The sequence below is a fragment of the Ursus arctos genome, unplaced genomic scaffold (genome assembly GCF_023065955.2).
Source record: "Ursus arctos isolate Adak ecotype North America unplaced genomic scaffold, UrsArc2.0 scaffold_2, whole genome shotgun sequence".
NCBI lineage: Eukaryota > Metazoa > Chordata > Mammalia > Carnivora > Ursidae > Ursus > Ursus arctos.
The window spans coordinates 41,073,289-41,093,929 of NW_026622874.1; the positions used below are offsets into that span (position 1 = coordinate 41,073,289).

The following is a 20,641-nucleotide window of genomic DNA, read 5'->3' on the forward strand; positions in this document are numbered from 1 at the left end:
TGCCAGGAGTACCGTGTGCGTCTCATGGTGGCCCGAAGATGTAGGGAATAATCTACTTTTGCTCCATGGGTATGTCTCTCCAAATAGTTTCCGTTCTCATAAATTAATTTACATTTAAATTGGCAGCACTGAAAATTCAGAAAATGCTCCCTGATTTAATTTACAAGTTCTGTCACCACTCTGCCCACAGGGTTACTCCTTTTTAAATTTTTTCTTAAAAGGAGGCTCAGCTTGAACTCACAATACTGAGATCAAGCGTCACATGCTCTACCGACTGAACCAGCCAGATGCCCCCATAGAGCCTTCTTTATTTGATTAGTGGCCTTTATTTGATTATCAAGACATGAAATGAAAAATCATTCAAGATCTCGGGTTTTAGGATCTCCCTGTTTAAGCCAGAGTTTCTCAATTTTGGCTCTACTGACATTTTGGGCCAGAGAATTCTTTGTTCCTGGAGGCTATCCTGTGCACCGTAGCTGCTCTGATCCCCTAGATTCCGGTACCCCTCCTGCCTGGTCATGACAATCAAACATGTCTCTAGACGTTGCCAAAAGTTCCCCTGTGAGACAAAATCATCCCAGTTGATAACCATTGGTTTAGGCAACGGAGCAGCAAAGAAATGCTCTCACAAAGTTATTTTCCTTATAAAACTTCAAAACCATACCCCATCTATTAGGAAGAATTCCCTAGGGCAGAAACTCTGGCCAAATATATAAAAGAACATCCTAAGAAGCCTATAACTGAACTATAGACACATAAAAACTGAAAAACCTTCCTTTCTTTAGCTAGGAATGAGATCTCAATGGACCAGAACAGGACTTGGAAACAAATTAAATCAATTCCATTAAAATACTACAGAAATAGGTAAGTTGGGCTACAACAAAATTTAAAACTTTTCTGCTGCAAACAATACCATCAAGTAAGAAGCAATATTCAGAATGGGAGAAAATATTTTCAAACAAGGGACTTGCATCAGAAATATATAAAGGAATTTTTTAAAAGATTTTATTTATTTATTTGACAGAGAGAGCACGCACAAGCAACAGGAGGGGCAGGCAGAGGGAGAGGGAGAAGCAGGCTCCCTGCTGAGCAGGAAGCCCAACGTGGGGCTCGATCCCAAGACCCTGGGATCATGAACTGAGCTGAAGGCAGATGCTTAACATCAACTGAGCCACCAGCTGTCCCTAAAGGAATTATTTTTTTAAGATTTATTTATTTGGAGCACCTGGGTGGCTCAGTCAGTTGGGCATCTGCCTTCAGATACGGTCATGATCTCAAGGTCTTGGGATCCAGCCCCACATGGGGCTCCCTGCTCAGTGGAGCCTGCTTCTCCCTCTGCCTCTGCTCCTCCCCCTGCTTGTCCTCTCACTCTCAAATAAGTAAATGAAATCTTTTTAAAAAATAGATTTATTTATTTATTTGAGAGAGAGAGAGAGCTGGCATGCAAGCTGGGGGAGGGGGAGAGGAAAGAGAAAATTCTCAAGCAGACTCCCCACTGAGCATGGAGCCCCACATGGGGCTCAATCCCAGGACCCGGAGAAAATGACCTGGGCTGAAATCAAGAGTTGGAAACTCGGGGTGCCTGGATGGTACAGTCGTTAAGCGTCTGCCTTTGGCTCAGGGCGTGATCCCGGCGTTCTGGGATTGAGCCCCATATCAGGCTCCTCCGCTGGGAGCCTGCTTCTTCCTCTCCCACTCCCCCTGCTTGTGTTCCCTCTCTCGCTGGCTGTCTCTCTCTCTGTCAAATAAATAAATAATCTTTAAAAAAAAAAAAAAAGAGAGTTGGAAACTCAACTGAATGAGCCACCCAGGCTCCCCCAAAATTCTTATAATTAGGGGCATCTGGCTGGCTCAGTCAGGGGAGAATGCAACTCCTGATCTTAGGGTTGTTGAGTTCAAGCCCCACAATGGGTGTAGAGATTACTTAAAAATAAAATCTTAAAAAAAAAAAGGGAATTCTCATAATTAAAAAAAAAAACAGAAAATAGGCAAAGGATTTGCAAAGACATTTCTTCAAAGAAGACAATCTGACAACAAGCTCATGAAAAGATACTCAACGTTAGTTACTAGGGAACTGAAAATCAAAACCACGTAAGATACCACTTCACACCTACTAGGATAGCTATGATCAAAAAGACAGACAGTAGGGGCGCCTGGGTGGCTCAGTTGTTAAGCGTCTGCCTTCAGCTCAGTCTGGGATCGAGCCCCATGTTGGGCTCCATGCTCTTCTGGGAGCCTGCTTCTTCCTCTCCCACTCCCCTGCTTGTATTCCCTCTCTCACTGGCTGTCTCTATCTCTGTCAAATAAATAAATAAAATCTTAAAAAAAAAAAAAAAAGACAGACAGTAAGAAGTGTTGGCTAGGATGATGTAAAGAAAGTGAATCCCTCAGGCATTGCCGGTGGGGATGTAAAATGGTAGAGCTGCTTTGGAAAACAGTGTGATAGTTCCTCAAAATGCTAAACAGAGTTACCATATGACCCACCAATTCCGCTCCTAGGTATATACCCAAGAGAAGTGAAAATACATGTCCACACAGACACCTGTACAGGAATGTTCACAGCAGCCTTATTCCATATCGATATCCAAAAAGTACAAACAACCAAATGCCCATCAACTGATGAATGGACAAGCAATATGTGGTGTAACTACACAGTGGAATATTATTCAGCCAGAAAAAGGACTAAAGTACTGGTACATTCTACAACATGGACAAACCTCTAAAACATCACATGAAGTGAAAGATGTCAGCCAGAAAAGACCACATGTTGTATTTCCATTTATATGAAATGTATTCAACACAGAAAGTAGATCAGTGGTTGCTAGGGGCTGGGTGAAGAGAAGAATGGGGAGTGACTGCTTTTGGGTTGATGTGAATATTCTAAACTTATGATTGTGGTGGTGGTTTCACAACTCTCTGAATATACTAAAACCACTGTACTGTACAACTTCAGTAGATGAATTTTATCTCAATAAAGATGTTAAAAACTAACACTACAAATATTACAAAAGCGTAGGCCTTAGAAGCCTAATTCTAACAACGTGTAACTCACAAAGGATGGGATCCTTAAAGGTCAACTATGTCTGCTCCCAAAAAAGGCAGGAGATGAGAAACTGTAGTGGAAGACAGCAGGGTTTCGAGAACTTTTCCGAGACCCTCAAAATGTCCTCCAATAATCCTTAGTTGTCACTCTGAAGCTGGTTACAGATACTGTCTTCTAAAAGCAGAGATGAGAAAATAAAAAAGAACAGGAAGCAGGAGACGTCCCCAGTCACACAGTTAATGAAGAAGCTGAGCCCATGAATCCAAGTCTCTTTCATCACAGTCAGTCACAAACTCTGTTCATCAGGAGAACCACTCCCTAGGTGGGTAACTGCATTCACATCACCAGTAGGTTGTAAAGTATTACAACTGGATACTAAGTGATAATAGCCTACAAACAGAAGTGCTGCTTTAATGCTAAGTAACCCTGCCCACTAACCTTTCCCATAGCCTCACTTAAGCTGAGTTAAAAGAGTAGGTTTAGGGGTTACCTGACTGGCTCAGTCAGTGGAACATGTGACTTTTGATCTTGGGATTGTGAGTTCAAGCCCCAGGTTGAGCATAGAGCTTAAATAAAAAAGAGTGATTTTATATTATGATCCATCAAGTATGGGGGGGGTTGCTATTCCTCTCAAATTACCAGAGACCCTTTCTTCTAATGATGTCTGCTCATGGCTAGTTATTTTTTAATCACATAATTTCCTGTCTAAATTTTTTTTTTTTAGTCTAACCCTGTGAAAACTACTCCCTAGTAAATTTTAGCCTAACCAAGAACTGTCTCTATATTTCCAGATATCATCTTCATAACAAGAATGCCTAGGGGGGCTCCTGGGAGGCTTATCAGTCAAGCATCAGACTCTTGATCTCAGCTCAGGTCTTGATCTCAGGGTCCTGAGTTCAAGCTCTGCATTGGGCTCCATGCCCACCGCCCCAATACTTATAGGGGTCGGGGTGTGAATGTGTGTGTGTGTGTGTGTGTGAAAGAGAGAGAGAGGGAGAGAGAATACACCAGTGGGAAGGGAAACGGGGAGCGAGGGGACAGCGGGAGGGAAGGGAAAAGATGAAGGTCAGAGAACTGAAATCTCAAAATGACTACAAATTTGGTGACTGTAATTCCATTTGTTTTTGGAAAAATTCCCAAACTAAATCCCAGTCTTAATACCTATCATATAGACAATGCTTGAGCCCCATGGGTTTATAATGGCTAAGGTTATAATTGCCATCTCCACAATGAACACATAAGTGCCATCCTGGGCAAAGTGAAGGGTCCCCAAAGTATACATGCACCCATAGGGGTTCAGGTTTCACCTTTCAAATTCTACCTTCCCTTCTGGTTATTAGGGGAGCGCATGTATTGAGTCAAATGTTGGTTAACTGCTGCTGATACTTCGGGGCAGAACCTAACTGTTGCAGAAAATGCCGATGCTTTTTTAGTACTTTACAGTGCCTCTGGGATACAAGGTTGTTTAGAATCAAAGGGCATTGTGGTTTTGGAATGAAGCACTGGAAAAGAATGTTCTTTTGCAAAAAACTAATATGCATATAAAATGGACATCTTCAGTGAGTAAAGGAATATTTTATTCATTCAATTTTGATATCAGATCATACTCTGAAAAGTTGGTGAACTCTGGGTGTACAGTCAAGTTGAACCTCTTCATTTCAGTTTCTAAAAGTGGGCTAGCAATATGAAATTCATTATTTCCTCAGCCATAAAAGAGAACTAAAGAAAAAAACTTCCAGAAAACAGTTATTAAAAAGGTGAAATAAGTCGAAAAATACAAATAATTTTATTCTAGCTACTTATCAATAAAAACCTTTATTTTCCTTCACGGAAAAATTCAAGTTTTCTAAAATTACACTTTTAGAAGAGCTTTTCAGGAGTATAAGGAAGGAGCGAAATACTCAACTGCTGCAGATGAAAGAGTGTGATCTCCTCGAGGAGTTAAATGTTGAAAACAGTACTGATTCTGCCTTAACACTTCAAAGACAGATCAATCCCAGAGGTAAACGGAAAGAAAGCATGTTGAAATAACCTATTAGGGAAAGGAAGTCTCTAGTAAATGAAACTTTTTCCACCCTAAACATGTTTATAATACACATAGCCCAGTTGCTGTGGTAACCCACAGCCCAACTATTTTTCAGAAACAGCAGCTAAGACCCAAACACTAAAGGTCTCCAAATTCAGCGCGCTGCTTAAATAAAACAAAACCAAATTATGTATCAAGATTAGTTTTAAATTAAAATCACCGTCGTTTACGAAAACCAGGAAATCTCTTAACTGTACAGTACCCTATATTAAGAAAATATTGAAAGTATAGTTATTGCAGTAAAACTTGACAATATTTCCATAAGACTGTAATGGATTTCACTTTCATACTTTTAACGCTTAAGGAAAATCAGAGAAGGGAGCTCCTGACGGGGAGGTGGGAGAGGGTGAACGGAATCACACACATTTTAATGAAAACACCACTGACAGTCCTAAATATTAAAGCACCAAGTACTCCGCGCACTGGGGTAGTGGCTGGGAGCCCGCAAGGGGAAGGGAGGACCATCCACAGTTGGGATGAGGAAGAGACCAGTCTTCATGTGAATGCCCTAAACTTCAAATAGCAACAGCCTGGGAAAAAGCCAACTGTGTATTTTTTTGACTACTTCAGTCAGTCAACAATACCCCTTATTTCCTGCCAAGGCCAGTTAATTAATATTCCGCCCCCAAAAGATGTTTCCAATTGATCCTCCCAGGAACCAAGAAGCGACCAGCCTCGCGGCAGCTGTACATTAAGCGGAAAGTCAAGGGGGGAGGGGGCTCGCGGGACAGAAGTAGAAAAAGAAATGAAACTTGACACCGGATGAACAGCGAGCTTGGGGAGAGGAAGAAACTTCGGTGACCGTGTGCCCCAGAGCAGATCAAAGTCCGGGGAAGAGCCGCAACCTCACGCGGCCTTGGTAAGCACTCAATTACTGTACTTTCATTTTCCAACTTCCTGTCACCACAAAGAGTCAGAATTCGGCCCCCTCCCCAGGCCAAAGAGCCACTGCCACCCTGTGCCCCAGGGACCTGCGGGGCGAAGCTGGGGACCCGGCGCTCCGCCGCCCACCTGTGCGCAGCGGGGCTGGGGCCGCGGGCAGGGCAGGGCGGGCCGGGGGCGGGTCCCAGGGGAGCGCCCGCCCCCGCCCCCGCCGCCACGCTCACTTCCTGTTGTGCAGCCTGCCCGCCCCCCCCACTCCCGGCCCCGGCCCCTGCTCCCCGCTCCCCGCAGCTGGGGGGCGGCGGCCGCGAAAGCCCGAAGGGGCGCGGGGTGGACGGGGCGCGCGGGGCCGACCGCTCACCGAGGCCGCGCGCGGGGCTCCCTCTGGGTCTCCGCCTCAAGCGCGATGCTTCTCTCTGCCCGCCGCCTCCTCACGCTGGTAGCTCGAGGACGGCGCGGCAGCCGCTGCGACCCCCGCGGCGGAGCCAAAGAAGGCGGCGGCGGCCGACCCGAGCCCGCCGGGTGCCCGCAGCCGCCCGCATCGCCCGCCACCGCCGCGCCCGCCGCGGCTTCTCGCGCCCCGCCCTCTCCGCCCCCGCACGCGGCGGCGGCGGCGGCGGCGGCGCGGGTCGTGGGGCCGCTACCCGCCGGGCGCGCGCTCCGGGCGTTCCTCCACGGGGCCCAGCCTGCCAGTCGCTCCGTGGCCGCCGCCACTCTCAAACCCCCCGGCTACGTCGGGGCCCCTCCCAGACGCCGTTGCCTCCACGCGTCAGTTCCGGGGGCGGGAAGGGCGGAGCCGCTGTTGGTGCGGGGTCGTGAGCGGCGGCCGCTCTAAGCCTGGGTTTCGGGGGTCCCGGGGGCGAGCTGGGGCGCAGTGCGGCTGCCCCCTGGAGTTCCGCACTCGCCGCTCTCCGCCGGACTACTGAGTGGCTGCTAACGGCTTGCTGAAGCGTCCGACCGAGTCCGCAGCACCAAAGCTGCCATCTGCGGGGGGGGGGGGGGGGGGGGGGGAGGACTCCGGACAGCTGGGGGCCTCTCCGCCTCTCCCGGGTCCGAGAGAGAGGGGGGCGCTCGCCGGGCGGCGGTCCAGGGGACCACCTCTGTTGTTGCGAAGCTGAAGCGTGAGGGCTTCTCTCTCCTGGGCCACTCGTCCTGCCTTTTCCCCAGCTGAGTGGACGGAGGAGTTAGTAACACAAGGAACACCCCGCCTCCATGAATATTAACAGCACTGTGGCTCACTGGCCCGCGGACTGACAAATGGAGTCAGATCTGGAATCCAGTCTTGGCTTTACCCCTCACTATCTTGGAGACCTTAGTAACTTTCTTAACTTCCCAAAACTTTCGTCGTCTATGAAATGCAGAGAGAATCCATTCTCTTAGAATTGTGATGATTAAAGCAGATCAGGTGCACAAGTCACCTAGCAGAGTTTCTAGCACATAGGTTCTTGTTAAATAGAATTCTTAAGGAACCAATCACACTTGGTACTAAAGACTACTTGAGTAATTTAGCAGCAGAAGGGATGCACAGTCAGTAAGCTGGATTGCTGAACAAACCCCGAAGAAATAGATTGCATATTCTATTTAACAAGAAACCAGAAGGCCAGCATGAGTTAACTTTGCATGGCCATTTACTATCTGTAAGACCTGCAGAGAGTTGCTTAACCTCTCTGAACCTCAGTTCCTCGTGTAAAATGAAGATGATAATGTGCAGCATTGCTAAAAAGATTGAATGAAATAAAGACTGTAATGTGCTTAGTGCGTTTCCTGGCATATAGTAGACACCATTAAATGGTGATGTCATTTATTTTTGCCTCCACCTCACCCCCACAATTGAATTCAAGGTAAAATTAATTGAACTCACTGAATGAAGTGTGATCCTATTATCCCTGGTAGAGTTTTGGAAGAGAATTAACACTTCATTTTATTACCAACCTCCTCCACCCTAAGAGTAATTATAACCCAGAGGTGTTCCTGTAAAAGCAACACTACCAAAGATGTTACCTTTTTAAAAATAATTTTACCAGAGGATGTAAACATTTTCATTAAAAGGAAACGTGCAATAACTGAAAAACACTAGCACTCTTGGCCTCTGATATAAAATGTTTCCTCGCAACAGTTTCCATTTTAGAAACCGGGAGGAAAAAATAAGTATTATTAAGGTAGGCTGTGTAAGCGACACCTTTGGAAACATTTGTTTATAGAAAGATTTCATTTTAAGCCTTAGACCAAGAACAGTTAAGGGTTGTGGAACTCTTCAACGGACTACCCTGCTCTGCCCAAACTAGCAGGAAACCTCTGATTCAGCCTCAGGGTCTGCGGTGGTATCACAATTCCTTTAGACAGAGTTGACAGTCTTGTCGATTGCAGTATATTTTTGGAAAAGAGCCTACTTTGGGAGTTCTTAAATTAGTCATAGCAAGTCTGTTTTTAAATTGACTTTTTTTTTTTTTAACAGTACATGTTGACAGCAGAGAAACTAGAAAAGTCAGATTTCGGATTGGTGAACTGGGGGAAAAAGTTGATTAATGTGCCCGGTTTTCCCACTCAAGATTCTATAAATACAGAATCTCTCTCCACGGTTCCTCACACGACAGATGGTTGTTTTTGCAAACTCCATGGTGGTTATGTTGCTTTTTTGTTATCTTGTTTGGTCACTTTCCCACTCAATAGATTTCTAGTTGTAGCCTTGGCTGCTCAGGGTTATCTCAAAGTTTGCAGATTTTATTTAAGTGGTTTCATACATGTTTCTCTGCCTGCCCTGCCCTCAGTTGTGTTTTTCAACCATTTTAGTTACTCCAGCGCTGCCACCCGTATTCCCCTAATTTAATGACATTTCCTATCCCAGTAACATCTCGTTATGATTATTTATTCTCCAAGCAAGTTCCCCTTCCCTCTCCCCTATTTCTCTGCCTCGTCATTACCCCCAAGTTAAGGTCCCTTTTTCCTTAAGAAATATTTCATGGACTCTGAGCAAGCACGGAACCATCCGATTGCCTGCCCTGTCTTCCAGACAATGTCTTGCAGCACATGGAGTAAAGAAGAGAGCCTTAAGTTAGAAAAAGCATCGGCCGCTCCAGATAGGGACAGATGTGAAGCAAGCTGTGGCGTGTGTGTCATGAAGGAATAAAACTTGGGGATTTCTGAGTTCTCGCCTTGCAATCTCCCTAAACTCCAAGCTTGATCCTCCTGAGAAAATCTTTATGACTTATCCCTTCTGGGCCTCACTTTCAATATCTTTAAAAATAAAAGCTATTCATACCTTTCACTTGTAGTCTGTAGTGGATGGAGGCAAAGAAAAAGACAGTTGATCAAAGTAGGCTTTGAGTTCTTGTTCAGTGACCCTATAGTTATTACGTTCGTGGGGCTTAAAAGGCCAAAGGAAAAGTTAACTTTGAAGTTAAAATGCAGGCTAACTGGATATTGAATCTGGCAGCATTTGCTAACCCCACTACTGATCAAGGCCCTAAAATTCACCAAAGACAACCAGTGGCGTGATGGTTAGAAATGATCTTTACACCAAGACTATTATTCTGGGCAAAGAAGTTTTATTCCCAACAATAAGACCTATAATCAGAGGGTATTCAAGGTCCAGAGAAAACCCATGAAAAAGCCTTTGAACAAGGTACTCGTGGCCTCTAGACTATGATGAAAGCTCATGGAAACATCTTTCAGCGCTAACTGTAATCCTCACACAACACCCTGTTTTCCCAGAGAGGACATGACAAGACATGACTTTATCGCAGCTCCCTGCCTGGGGCATAGTACGGATCTAACACATTTCATGACCCGTCCCAAACACACCTCAGAAATGGCTTCGTATACTCTGCTTCATTGGACTCTACACCCAGTCAACTTCTTTCCTCCTCCACTAATATCTTTTTGAAAAGATTTTATTTTATTTATGTATTTATTTATGTATTTATTTATAGAGGGAGGGAGGGAGGGAGGGAGGTAAAGGGAGAGGAGAGAGGGAATCTTCAAGCAGACTCCACACCTAGCACAGAGCCTGACGTGGGTCTCAATCGTGCAACCCTGAGATCATAACCCGAGCCGAATTGTTCTTTGATACATGTATTTTTTCTGGGTTATGAAAATTGCTGCGGAATATGTATTAGAGAAAGAGGACAGAACTGATCACTTCTTTCCTAACTGCCCTTTGGAAAAGATGTAACTTGATTGACAATCTACCTTGTGGGTAGGCATGTAAGATTCTGGGTGGTTTGACTAAACTCGTTGTATTCAACTCTCTGAATTTGAAGCCAGAAGTTTTGTTTCCTCTCTTGTAAATTTTATGATAACTGGCTGGAATTTTTTTTTCCACTTAAAATTAATTCAGGAACAACAAAAATGTTAATTCAGGAACCACCACCAGAAGGCTTTGTTCTTTTTCTTTTTTTTTTTTTTTTTTCAGGAATTTTCAGTCGTGGACCCGCAACACTGACGCCCTCGGAGACCATCAGTTTTACGGTTCTCTCGCATTATCTCTTATGATCCTATTGACATAGACAAGAAATTCAGCCAAGGATCCAGAGATGATGGGGAAGGAACAGTCAGACTGACAAAGGTAGGGGTAAGCGCAGCTCTTGGAGCCTGGCAGTGTTGTGGTGAGGAGGGAGAGGGAGGGAAATTACCACCTCCCACTGCATTCAGGAACATTTCCTGAAAGAGGTGGAGTTTGAAACATTTGGTGCTAATTCAAAAATGTGTGCCGCCAGCTTTTTTCTGTCTTACTTTGTTTACCCAGCTGCGAAACAGAATTAGTTTTGCCATGCCAAAGGACGCGTAGCTGGCAAGCCGCATACCCAGCTCAGAAGTGTGACACAGCCAGCAGCTTCCCTCCTTCAGACGCTCAAGGGAAGGAAATTTAAATTCTGTCTAGGCTCACCCCGTAAAATGGGGTAACTGTAGGGCTTTTTCCCCACTTCTTTCTCTCAGCTTCTCCTGCTGCTCAGAAAATGCAGCCATGATGCATGTAACTGAATATGTCTAGAAATCAGCTTCCAAAGGGAGAGCCCTGAAGTGGAGGGAGAAGAGGGGGTTCTCCCAGAATGGAAGAGAATCCAAAGGCAAGGTTTCATGGCAAAGAGAGCTCTGGTTAGATTTTGTTTGGAATTGTCTCCCTCCCCGCTGTGTATACCCTTCACCCTTGTTCTCTTGCCCCCCCTGACCCCCCCCAGCTGTCTCCCTCAGCCTGACCTTTCTTTCTTGGCCTACTTTGCCTTTCCCTCCCTTACCTCTGCGCCTTAACCCTGCCAGTGGCCCCCTTGAGAATTTACTAACAGTGATAGTGGTCCTCAGGCCTGAGAAAACTTCAGAGCAAAAAATATATTTTGGGGAGCGCCTGGCTGGCTCAGTCGGTAGAGCATGTGACTCTTGATCTCAGGTTTTGTGCTTGAGAAAGCACAAAAAAGAATTAATGCTTTATAAGATAGATAGATAGATACAGATATAGATAGATAGAGATAGAGACAGAGATAGAGATAATATTTAAGCAGTAGCCATGTGCTAATGCTCTACCCTGGATACTTAAGGAGCCAAGGAGATGACTAATTCTCTTTAGAAGTTTCCTAAAAGACCAGGGGCTAAAACCCACCCGGACACAGGAGGGGTGTTAGTTAGGGGCGAGGACTGTGCTGGGGGGAAGGAGGAGAGGGAGAGGAGCCTCCCGTTCTCAGCCCAGCACCACAGGAGCGGGCCAGGCCTTGGAAGAAGCAGGAGGGGATTCCTAGGGAAACATTCTGTTCGGGTTGCTCTTCCGGTTCGCCGGCCCCACGCAGACTTTAGGGCAGACTTTAGGCTCAGCTCAGATGTCACCTGCTCTAGGGCTGGTGACCTCCATCGTCTCCATCGCGGCCAGTGCTGCCCCTGCCTGCGGTGCTCCCCGCGCTCACCTTCTCTGTCTGTTCCACCCTTCAGACTGAGTCCTTGAGAGGAGAGCCTCGGTCTCAGTCACCCTCACAGCCCAGTGCCCGTGGCTGCCGTCCCTTTGCCAGGAGCTGCCCAGTTAGTGCTCATGGAGCAACTGGACCAGTGAGGCCAAGGGGGGCACCCAGCTCAGAGACGCAGACGGGAGGTGGGAGGTGCGGGGTGCCCAAAACTTACCCAACCCCACCCCCCGCATCCTCCCGCTCCATCCCCTTGCCTCTCTCAGGTCCTTACCCTCTCACCCTCTCACTTCTCCATCCCGCCAGTCAACAAGTTTGGTCCCACCCATCCTAAGAAAACTCCCCTTCCACCATCAGCCTATTCTTTCCTTTCCTTCAGGATCAAACTTCAAAAAATAATGGTTTCTATTTGCTGCCTCCCTTCTCAGCTGCCACTCACTCTCCAGTCTCCTGAATGTGCCTGCTGTCCCCACCAGTGGCTCTTCCCGGCCTTGTCCCACCCACCACCCCTAGTCCTCCTTGAGCCCAGCTTAGACCTCTCCGTTTTAGGTAAATATCCCCAGGTCTCCAAAGCAGGCTTAGATGTCCCTTCCTGGTACCTTCCCCGAAGCGCTGGCCTCCCTTGTCTTCTGTGAGTTTCCCTCTGTCTCTCTGACCAGTTTTGGTCTCTTTCGGGCTTTCTGTTCCGCCAGCTCTGAAGAATGGGTTCTGGACTTGCCCCAGGCCTCTGGCTGTGGGTGATGGTCCCTCGGTACACTCCCCGTGAGGGGCCTCATTCTCTCCACGGCTTTGTTCACTACCCAAATGTTAGACCCCAAACCTTTCTTTCTGACCCTCAATTCTCCCCTGACCTCTGGATCCCTGTCTCCAATTTCCTACAGGATTTCTTCTCCTGGATGTCCTCAGAACCCTCCATCTCAGAATATACAACCTGAACTCAGTACCCACACCGGCCACCTGAACCAAGTCCTCCTTCCTGCTTCCAGGTGAAGGCACCAGCCAGACACCTCAATCATCCCTAACAATTCCTTCCTCCTCACTCTCCAAACACAAGGGGTCACCATGACCTGTTGTGTCTAATCTCTAGAATATCTCACACCCATCCCCTCTTCACGGCTGTCCCCAAGGCTCACTGTCTCTTGCCAGGACTGATGCAATGGTCTTCTACTTTCTTTCCCAGGATCCGCGCATGCCAGCCCACCCCCACATCGCCATAAGCAAACTTTCTGACACACATGCTCGAGTGTGTCACTCCTCTGTTTCAGAGTGCCCAACGACTAATTTCTCTTCTGCTTCCACGAAAAAGTCCAAACTCTAACCTGAAAGACCTGTGAAGGGCAAGGTTTAAAGGCCACGTCACCCTGTCTCGGTGTCCCCTGTTTTGATTAGTGGCCTTTTCCCGTCTAGCCCCTTTTCAGCCTGAGCTCCAGCCTCATAAGCTTTGACCCCTCAGACACATCCAGCACCACCAGGACTCCAACCTTTTGTTTCTGTCGCTCTCTCGGCCTGTAACATCCCCTCCATTCCATGGAGTTCCTCGAAAGCAAACACCGTGTCGGTCATCTTTGCACACCCTGTGTCTCCTAGCCTTGTGCCCGGCACATAACAGGGACCTACTGAATATTGAATGAAGGACTCTAAGATCTCCAATGTCACTTCTCCCCTGCTTCTCCTGACCACTTTCATCCCAGGGAGATGTGAGTGTTCCTTCCAGGCTCATTCACTCAACAAATATTTCATGAGTTCCTGCTACATTCCAGGCACTGTGCTGAGAGGCAGGGATACGAGAAACTTCAGTCTAGGGTAATAGACTGTCAAGGAAACAATTATAACACTGAGAGAAGTGCTGTGATAGGGGTCCTTTGTCACACACCTTTCCTGTAGAGAAATTAATATGAAAAGCCAAACCATGACCATCATGCTAATTGGGGAGAATGGTGTCTGGGCAGAGTGGTGGGGGGGGGCAAATGTTCGGTGATATCTCAGTCTATTCAGGCTGCTGTAACAGTGTACCACAGACTGCGTAGCTTATAAACCACAGAAATCTATTTCTCACGGTTCTGAAGGCTGGGAAGCCCAAGGGCAAGGCACCAGGATGGTTGAATTCTGATGAGAGCCTCCTTCTTGGATCATAGCTGACAGCCCTCTCTCTGTGTCCTCACGTGGTGGAAGGGGAGAGGAAACTCTGTAGGGTCACCTTTACCAGGGCACTAATTCCATTCTGGAAGGTTCTAGCCTCATGACCTAAGCACCTTCCAAAGGCCCCACTTCCTAATACTTAGGGATTAAGATTAAGATTTCAACATATGAATTGGGGAGGGAGGGGTGCCAACATTTGGACCATAGCACATGATAACTAGATGTGCCCGCTGCATTTCAGGCCTCACCTGCCACAGGCGAGAGAGTCCCTTTCCCTGCACAACATCGGGCCAGTCACCCCCAACACCTTCTTCATCTGGTCCCCTCTTTCTGTTTCCTACTGACCATCTCCCTCCTGCTGCAGCATTCTTCTTAGCTGTCTTAAAACAATCTCCTAGGTTCTAGCCAAACTCTGCCACCTTACCCTAGTTCTGTATGGAACAGAAGAGGAAGAAAAGCGTACACCCATTTTTAGCCTCTATAACATTCTGTTTTCTCTTATAGCCATTTGTGTCCTTGGGATGGGGACCTGAGTTTCCCTTACCAAGTAGAGTGCTTTATACACCACAGACCAACATGTTCAGTTGGGTGAATGGTCATACTTCCCGCCCATGCCCTTTGCGGCAACTGACCATTCTCTACAGCGTCCTATCAGAGAATCTCAGGGTGGGAGGTGCTTAAAAGTAGAGTAGCTCAACCTTGCCTTGTGCGTGAGTCTCCTCCGCGACCTGCCCCGAACACTGGTCTGGTCCTCGTTCCCCGGCTTCCAGTGCAAAGAACCCCGACCTCCCACAGCGGCCCGGTTCCCCTCTGACAGTCAGAGTCTGTACTCCCAGAGCCTTCCCCAGCCCTGCTCTCTGGAGAACACGTACAACCCCACTCTGGCCTCCCCAGATCAGCCCTTCTGGGAGCCGGGAGCTGAAGATGGCTCTCCGGCCTCCTGAGGGGTCTCTCCTCGGCCAAGCTGGACACATCTTCCTCCACCCCCCCTCCCGCACGTGATGGGATTTCAAGCAGCTTCAGCATCTCGCCTGTGGCCCTTGCTCTGGATAGGAGGGGCAGTCACGGTACCGTGCGGAACCGGGCTTTCTCTTTCAAGCTCTTGACCCAAAGAGAGAATCGATCAGAAGCATCATAGGAGCAGAAAAGCAAAAACATTGCACCTAAGGTTTGAAAATAGGCTACTGATTCCCTCGCTGCTCCAAACACCCTGCCACCCACTCTACCCACAACACATCCCCATGTAACTAGGAAGGCAGACGGCATGCGCTAAAAATGTTCTCTTTAAAAAGATGTGAGCGCTCCTGCTAGAAACCCATATTTTCAGAAGTTTTCTGTGAGCTCACTGAATTAAGGATGGGGCCAGCTCCGTGCATGCAAGCCCCCAGATGCGTGCAGTCTCAGCTTCCCAGCGTAGCAGGGCTGGTGCTGCTCTGAGCCGGCCCGCGACAGAGTAATAAGGAGTGAGGCCTGTGGTCCTGCCCCGTCCTTCCTGTCCCCTGTCTCCCCTTGTCCTCAGTGCCTCTTCCTTTCACTTTCAAGGACCAAACCATGCCAGCTCTGCGTAGTTCACTTCGGTCAAGGACCTCCAAGAGGGTAGGAACTCTGTCTGTCTTCTTACCCTGTACCCTTGTCCGACCCCTTCAACAATTGCTCTTCAGAAAACATTTCAAGTCGCTTATATTCTCTTATGAATTCATGTCAGTACCTTATCTTCCCAGGGACATTTGCATCTTAAGTCTTATTTCTAATTATGGTCTCCAGTTAAGGGGATTCCAAACGTCAGCTAAGAAGCGAACGTGGCTGGTAAAATGGGCAGCGGGAAGAGCCTTCATTCTGGGGCTTCTGTGTTGTCACCTATAAACTGAGTGGGGGCTGTTTGATTTCCGGCTCTGGCATCTAGGAGAGGCTGATTTGTCGGGTGGTAGTAAGACCTCCTCGTATTAGTCAGGTTTCTCCAGAGAAACACAACCAATAGAACGCACCTGGGAGAAAGGCTTGTTACAAGGAATTGGCTCCCACGACTGTGGACACTGACAAGTCCCAAGATGGGCAGGTGAAGACTTGGTGAGCTGGAGACCCGAGAGAGCCGGTGGGTAGTTCGGTTCAAGTCTGAGGGCCTGAGAACCAGGCGGACCGAGGTGTAGCTACAGTCCGAAGGCCAGCAGGCTCGAGGCCCAGGGAAAGCCGATGGTTTAGTTTGGGTCCACAGGCAGGAAAATGTTGATGTCTCGATTTAAAGGCAGTCAGGAAGAAGGAATTCTGTCTTGCTCAGAGGAAGGTCAGTTTTTTTGTTCTGTTCAGGCCTTCAACTGATTGGACAGGGCCCACCCACATTTGCTTTACTCGGTCTTCAAATTTAAATGTTAATATCATCCAAAAACACCCTCACAAACACACCCAGAATAATGTTTGACCGAGCATCTGGGCATCCCACAGCCCCGGCAAGTTGACACATAAAATTCATTGTGGAAGCAGATGATGGATCAGGTTTGCGGTCTGAGAGGCTGGGGAGGCTGTGAAGGGCATAAAGAGATGGAGCCCCTACGCCTGTGAAGGAGCTTCCCGGCCACGTGCAGGTGAGTCACCTGAGGCTGCTACCCCTCAAGTGTGGGGCAGTGAGTTTAGCGCGCTGGGGGGACTCAGGCTGCGAGCAGGGCCCTCAGGGCAGCGAGTGGGTGGAGAAAGGGCGATGGCGTGGCTCATAGATCGGTCCCGCAGAGAAGCCACGGGACAGTGGCAGTGAGGTGAGCAATGAGGTCATCGGCGTGAGGCACATTTATGATGCAGAATCAATAAGACTCCATGGTTTTATGACTAGCGCATGAAGACCGAGAAAAATGTATGTACGGTTGATTGAAATGCTCCTGTATTCCAAGTGCTCACAGGGTTGAAACCATGTTGAACTTGTTTCATAGAAGGAAATAATCTTTGTCCTGGTGCTGCTTCCCTGCCTCTCCTGCACGCTCCTCCGTAGGGTTGGTACTTGTCAGCCTGCCTGCACGGTTAGAAGTAACTTTTCGCCAAACCTGTCTTGTTTTCCCCTGGGGAAATCTGAGCACCCGAGAGCAAGGACCGCACCCCACGCATCTTCAGACGCCCCCCCTTCGCGGCGTGCACCGTGCACTTCTGCCTCTCGGGTAGTCTGTGAACAGGAACGGTTGATGAGTCGACTGGCTTGTGCGATGGAAGGTGAGAAGACGGGTCTCACCTTAAAAAATAGAATAATGACCTTTTTATTTTGGAATTCTGTTAGATTTGCAGAAACGCTTCGGGGTTAACGCAGAGGCTCCTTGTAGACTCACCCCCACCTCGTGCAGTCAGTGGTAGAACGGACATCGGCCTGAATGCATGAGCCCTCGGACGGACGTGTCACATCCTCCCCGTTGGCCTCGGTTCTGTCACCAGTGAGAGACGGTAACAGTGTCTGCCCTGCCCCCCATGCTGTCTCCATGTCACTGGCAGGAGGCCAGCCTGTGGGGTGGTCTGTGGGTCCGGGCTGCTGTCCCTGGAGCCCGCTGCCTCCCCCTTCCCAGACCTAGGGCCCCCGGCAGCCAGCGGGCAGCGCCCAGTGCGCCTCCTTGCAGCCCCACTGGAGCGGCCGCCGGTCTTTTGTCAGCACAGCCCCAGGGCTAACAGAAGCTCCGCATATGGGAAGGCAGACAAATACTATTTGATGAAAAGGAGGAGAGAACATTACCTAACATTACCTGGGGACCGTAAAGTGCTCAGCAGTTTCTGGGAGAGTGGGGGCACAGGGCACAGGATGATAGAGAGGTCAAACGCCGGAAGGGGCAGATCGGGGTGACCCTGTCACCAGGGCCTGCCAAGCTGCCTCCTAATGTGTGCAGAGGTCCAGTGACAGTGTTGGGTGTCAGAAAGTCCCTGCCTCAAGTGGGCCTACAGTCAGTGGTGACGAGACAGCCAGGCTGCTGTAATCAAATCGGACCCTGGAAAGCAAGGGTTTTTTCCCCAACAGCATAAGAAGTAACCCAAGATCCCAGCTGCCCACTGGCTGTTCCCCACTCTGCTCCTCCTGCCCCCCCAATCCAGCTATAACCGGCTCTGCAACCGCGGGCACCCCCAGCCGGAAAGAAGACCCAGGAAGGTACAAGGGACTGGGGTACCACCCACCCAACTCCACCCCTCGCCCCCCTTTCTCCAGTTCCTAGGTTCAAACCACAAGCTAGGATCCAGGGCTCCATCCCTGCCTGGGAGGCGGGCAGAGCGCAGCAGGATGGGGCCAGAGCAGGCTTCCTTTCTCCCCCACAGAGATCTTATTTTTCCCTCCTCTAAACTCTCCGGTTTCTGCTCTGCATTTTCCATGCATATCCTGCCCCATACATGTTGGTACATTTGATTCACAGATGTTTGTTCCTCTCACCTAAATTCAATGGTCTTTTTTTTTAAGATTATTTATTTATTTATTTATTTATTTATTTATTTATTTATATCTGACAGAGAGAGAGAGCAAGCGGGGGGAGTGGCAGGCAGAAGGAGAGGGAGAAGCAAGCTCCCCGCTGAGCAGAGAGCCCGGACAGATCCCACGACCAGAGTCGAGGGGACTGAGCCACCCAGCGGCCCCTCAATGGTCTTTGTCTGAGACCCCATGTGGAGAGGACTAAGGCTAGTTGTAAGGTCTTTGAGGCCACTGGCAGCCTCTTCCCCTCTCCGGAGTTCCCTTTCTTCCTGCTCCTCTCCTCCCTTGTCCTTCTCAGCACGTTGGTGTTTCCACGAGGAAGGCGGTTAAAAACCCGAGGAGCCGGGCGCCTGGGTAGCGCAGTCGTTAAAGCGTCTGCCTTCGGCTCAGGGCGTGATCCCAGCGTTATGGGATCGAGCCCCACATCGGGCTCCTCCGCTGGGAGCCTGCTTCTTCCTCTCCCACTCCCCTGCTGTGTTCCCTCTCTCGCTGGCTGTCTCTGTCACATAAATAATCACATAAATAAATAAAATCTTTAAAAAAAAAAAAGGAAAAAAAAGGACACTAAGGGAAAAGGCCTCTCTGGCAACATCACGGAAGTCGGGGAAGCAATTCCGGGGAAGCAGTTCGTTATTCTGGAAACCAGTAAATACAAAGAAGGAGTCAAGCACTTTTTGAAGAAATACGATTTTCCACTGCCTATGAAATAACGGATAGAAGTAAAGATATCGGTGACTACTAAACATCAAAAAAGACAGACAGACAGACAGTACGTGCTCTCTCCTAAGGAAGTACACACATCTATAAGGTATCCTTACAAAAACAAACAAATCGAATCTGATCTGGTCTCTGACTTTACCAATTTACAGAAAATGCGGAGGCAATAACATGTGACATGTCACTCTGGGAATGTAATCCGCAAAATCCCGATGACCTATGTAACTGTAACAAATGACAAGGAAAAGAAGAAAAGAAAACTGCGGAGTCACCCACGGATTACAAGAGATCTAGGAGACATACCAACCAACTGCAACATCTGGGACTTATTTCGGTTCCAATTTGGGCAAAAACTACACAAAATTATGAACACTAGATATCTGATTACACTAAGAAATTATTTTGTGGCCAATAGTAATGTGGCTATGTGTTTTTTTGGTTGAAAGTCCTTACCTTGTAGAAAAACATTCTGAAGTACTTAGGAATGCAGTATGAATGAATGGAATGAAATCAGCTTCAAAATTATGTAGGAAGAGTATACAGAGGTATTGTTAAATTAGTTAAATATTAAAAGGCCTGTGTCATTATGATGGGACAGTCAAATCTGAATCTAATCAAGCCTCTGGATCTTGTTACCAGCTCAAAGGGAAAAAAGGAGAGAAAGACGAGCATCTTCAATAACACTGAGGATACATAACCTGATATAGAATGTGGGCAATTCTGGAGAAAACCTTACTCTTCCTTCACAAATGCACGGCATTAAAAAAAAGAAAATTAAAAAGAGGGAAATTGTTACAGTGAAAAGAAACCAGAGACATTGCCACTAGACACAATTTATCTTGGATGGGTCTTGATTTGAACAAACCAACTGTGGAACACCATTTTTTGAGCAATTGGAGAAAATTATACATGGATGGGGTGATCAGTGATGATAAGGAAATGCTGTTTGTTGGATATGTTCATGGTATTGTGATTAAGTTGCTGAAAAGTTTTACTTCTTAAAACACACACTGAAGTATTTACAGGTGAAATGAAATTGTGTCTGCCATATGCTTTAACAATACCTCCCCCTCAATGGGTCGGGGAGAGAGAGTAGATAAAATTAAAATGGCAGAATGTTAATAATTATTAAAATTGGGTTCGTTGTACCAGGCTCATTATTCATGTATGTTTGAAATTTTCCATAATAAAAAGTTAAACATAGAACATTTTAAAGATTTTATTTATTTATTGGAGGGAGAGAGCATGGGGGGGGAGGGGCAGAGGGAGAAGCAGACTCCCCACTGAGCAGGGAGCCCGACTTGGGGCTCAATCCCAGGACCCTGCGATCATGACCAGAGCTAATTAGACACCCAACTAACTGAGCCACTCAGGCGCCCCCCCTTTTAAAGATTTTATTTAGAATAAAATAAAGAACATTTTAAAAATAAATAAAGCTGGTTCTTTTAAAAAAAATTATTTAAGTAATC

At 47.7% G+C, this 20,641-nt stretch overlaps 1 protein-coding gene and 1 long non-coding RNA gene across 4 annotated transcripts in view; one reads left to right on the plus strand and one right to left on the minus strand.

The window, feature by feature from the left end:
- The window catches only part of ELK4 (ETS transcription factor ELK4), a 20,391-nt gene extending 13,822 nt beyond the window's left edge, over positions 1-6,569 (minus strand). The window contains exons 1-2 of one of the 2 annotated variants that reach the window (XM_026480512.4): positions 6,373-6,569; positions 4,950-5,075 (exon numbers count right to left, since the gene is read on the minus strand). The gene's annotated coding sequence lies outside the window, so the exon portion shown is untranslated. The remainder of the gene's footprint in view (positions 1-4,949; positions 5,076-6,372) is intronic. The other variant, XM_026480511.4, reaches the window with a different exon arrangement.
- On the plus strand, positions 5,635-20,322 carry LOC113242481 (uncharacterized). Of its 2 annotated transcripts, XR_006407949.3 has the most exons (6): positions 5,635-5,988; positions 10,423-10,575; positions 12,778-12,882; positions 17,292-17,452; positions 18,015-18,143; positions 19,325-20,322. It is a non-coding gene; the product is annotated as an uncharacterized LOC113242481 (long non-coding RNA). The 2 variants fall into 2 exon arrangements; XR_008960350.1 differs by lacking the exon at positions 12,778-12,882.
- The last annotated feature ends 319 nt before the right edge of the window (positions 20,323-20,641 follow it).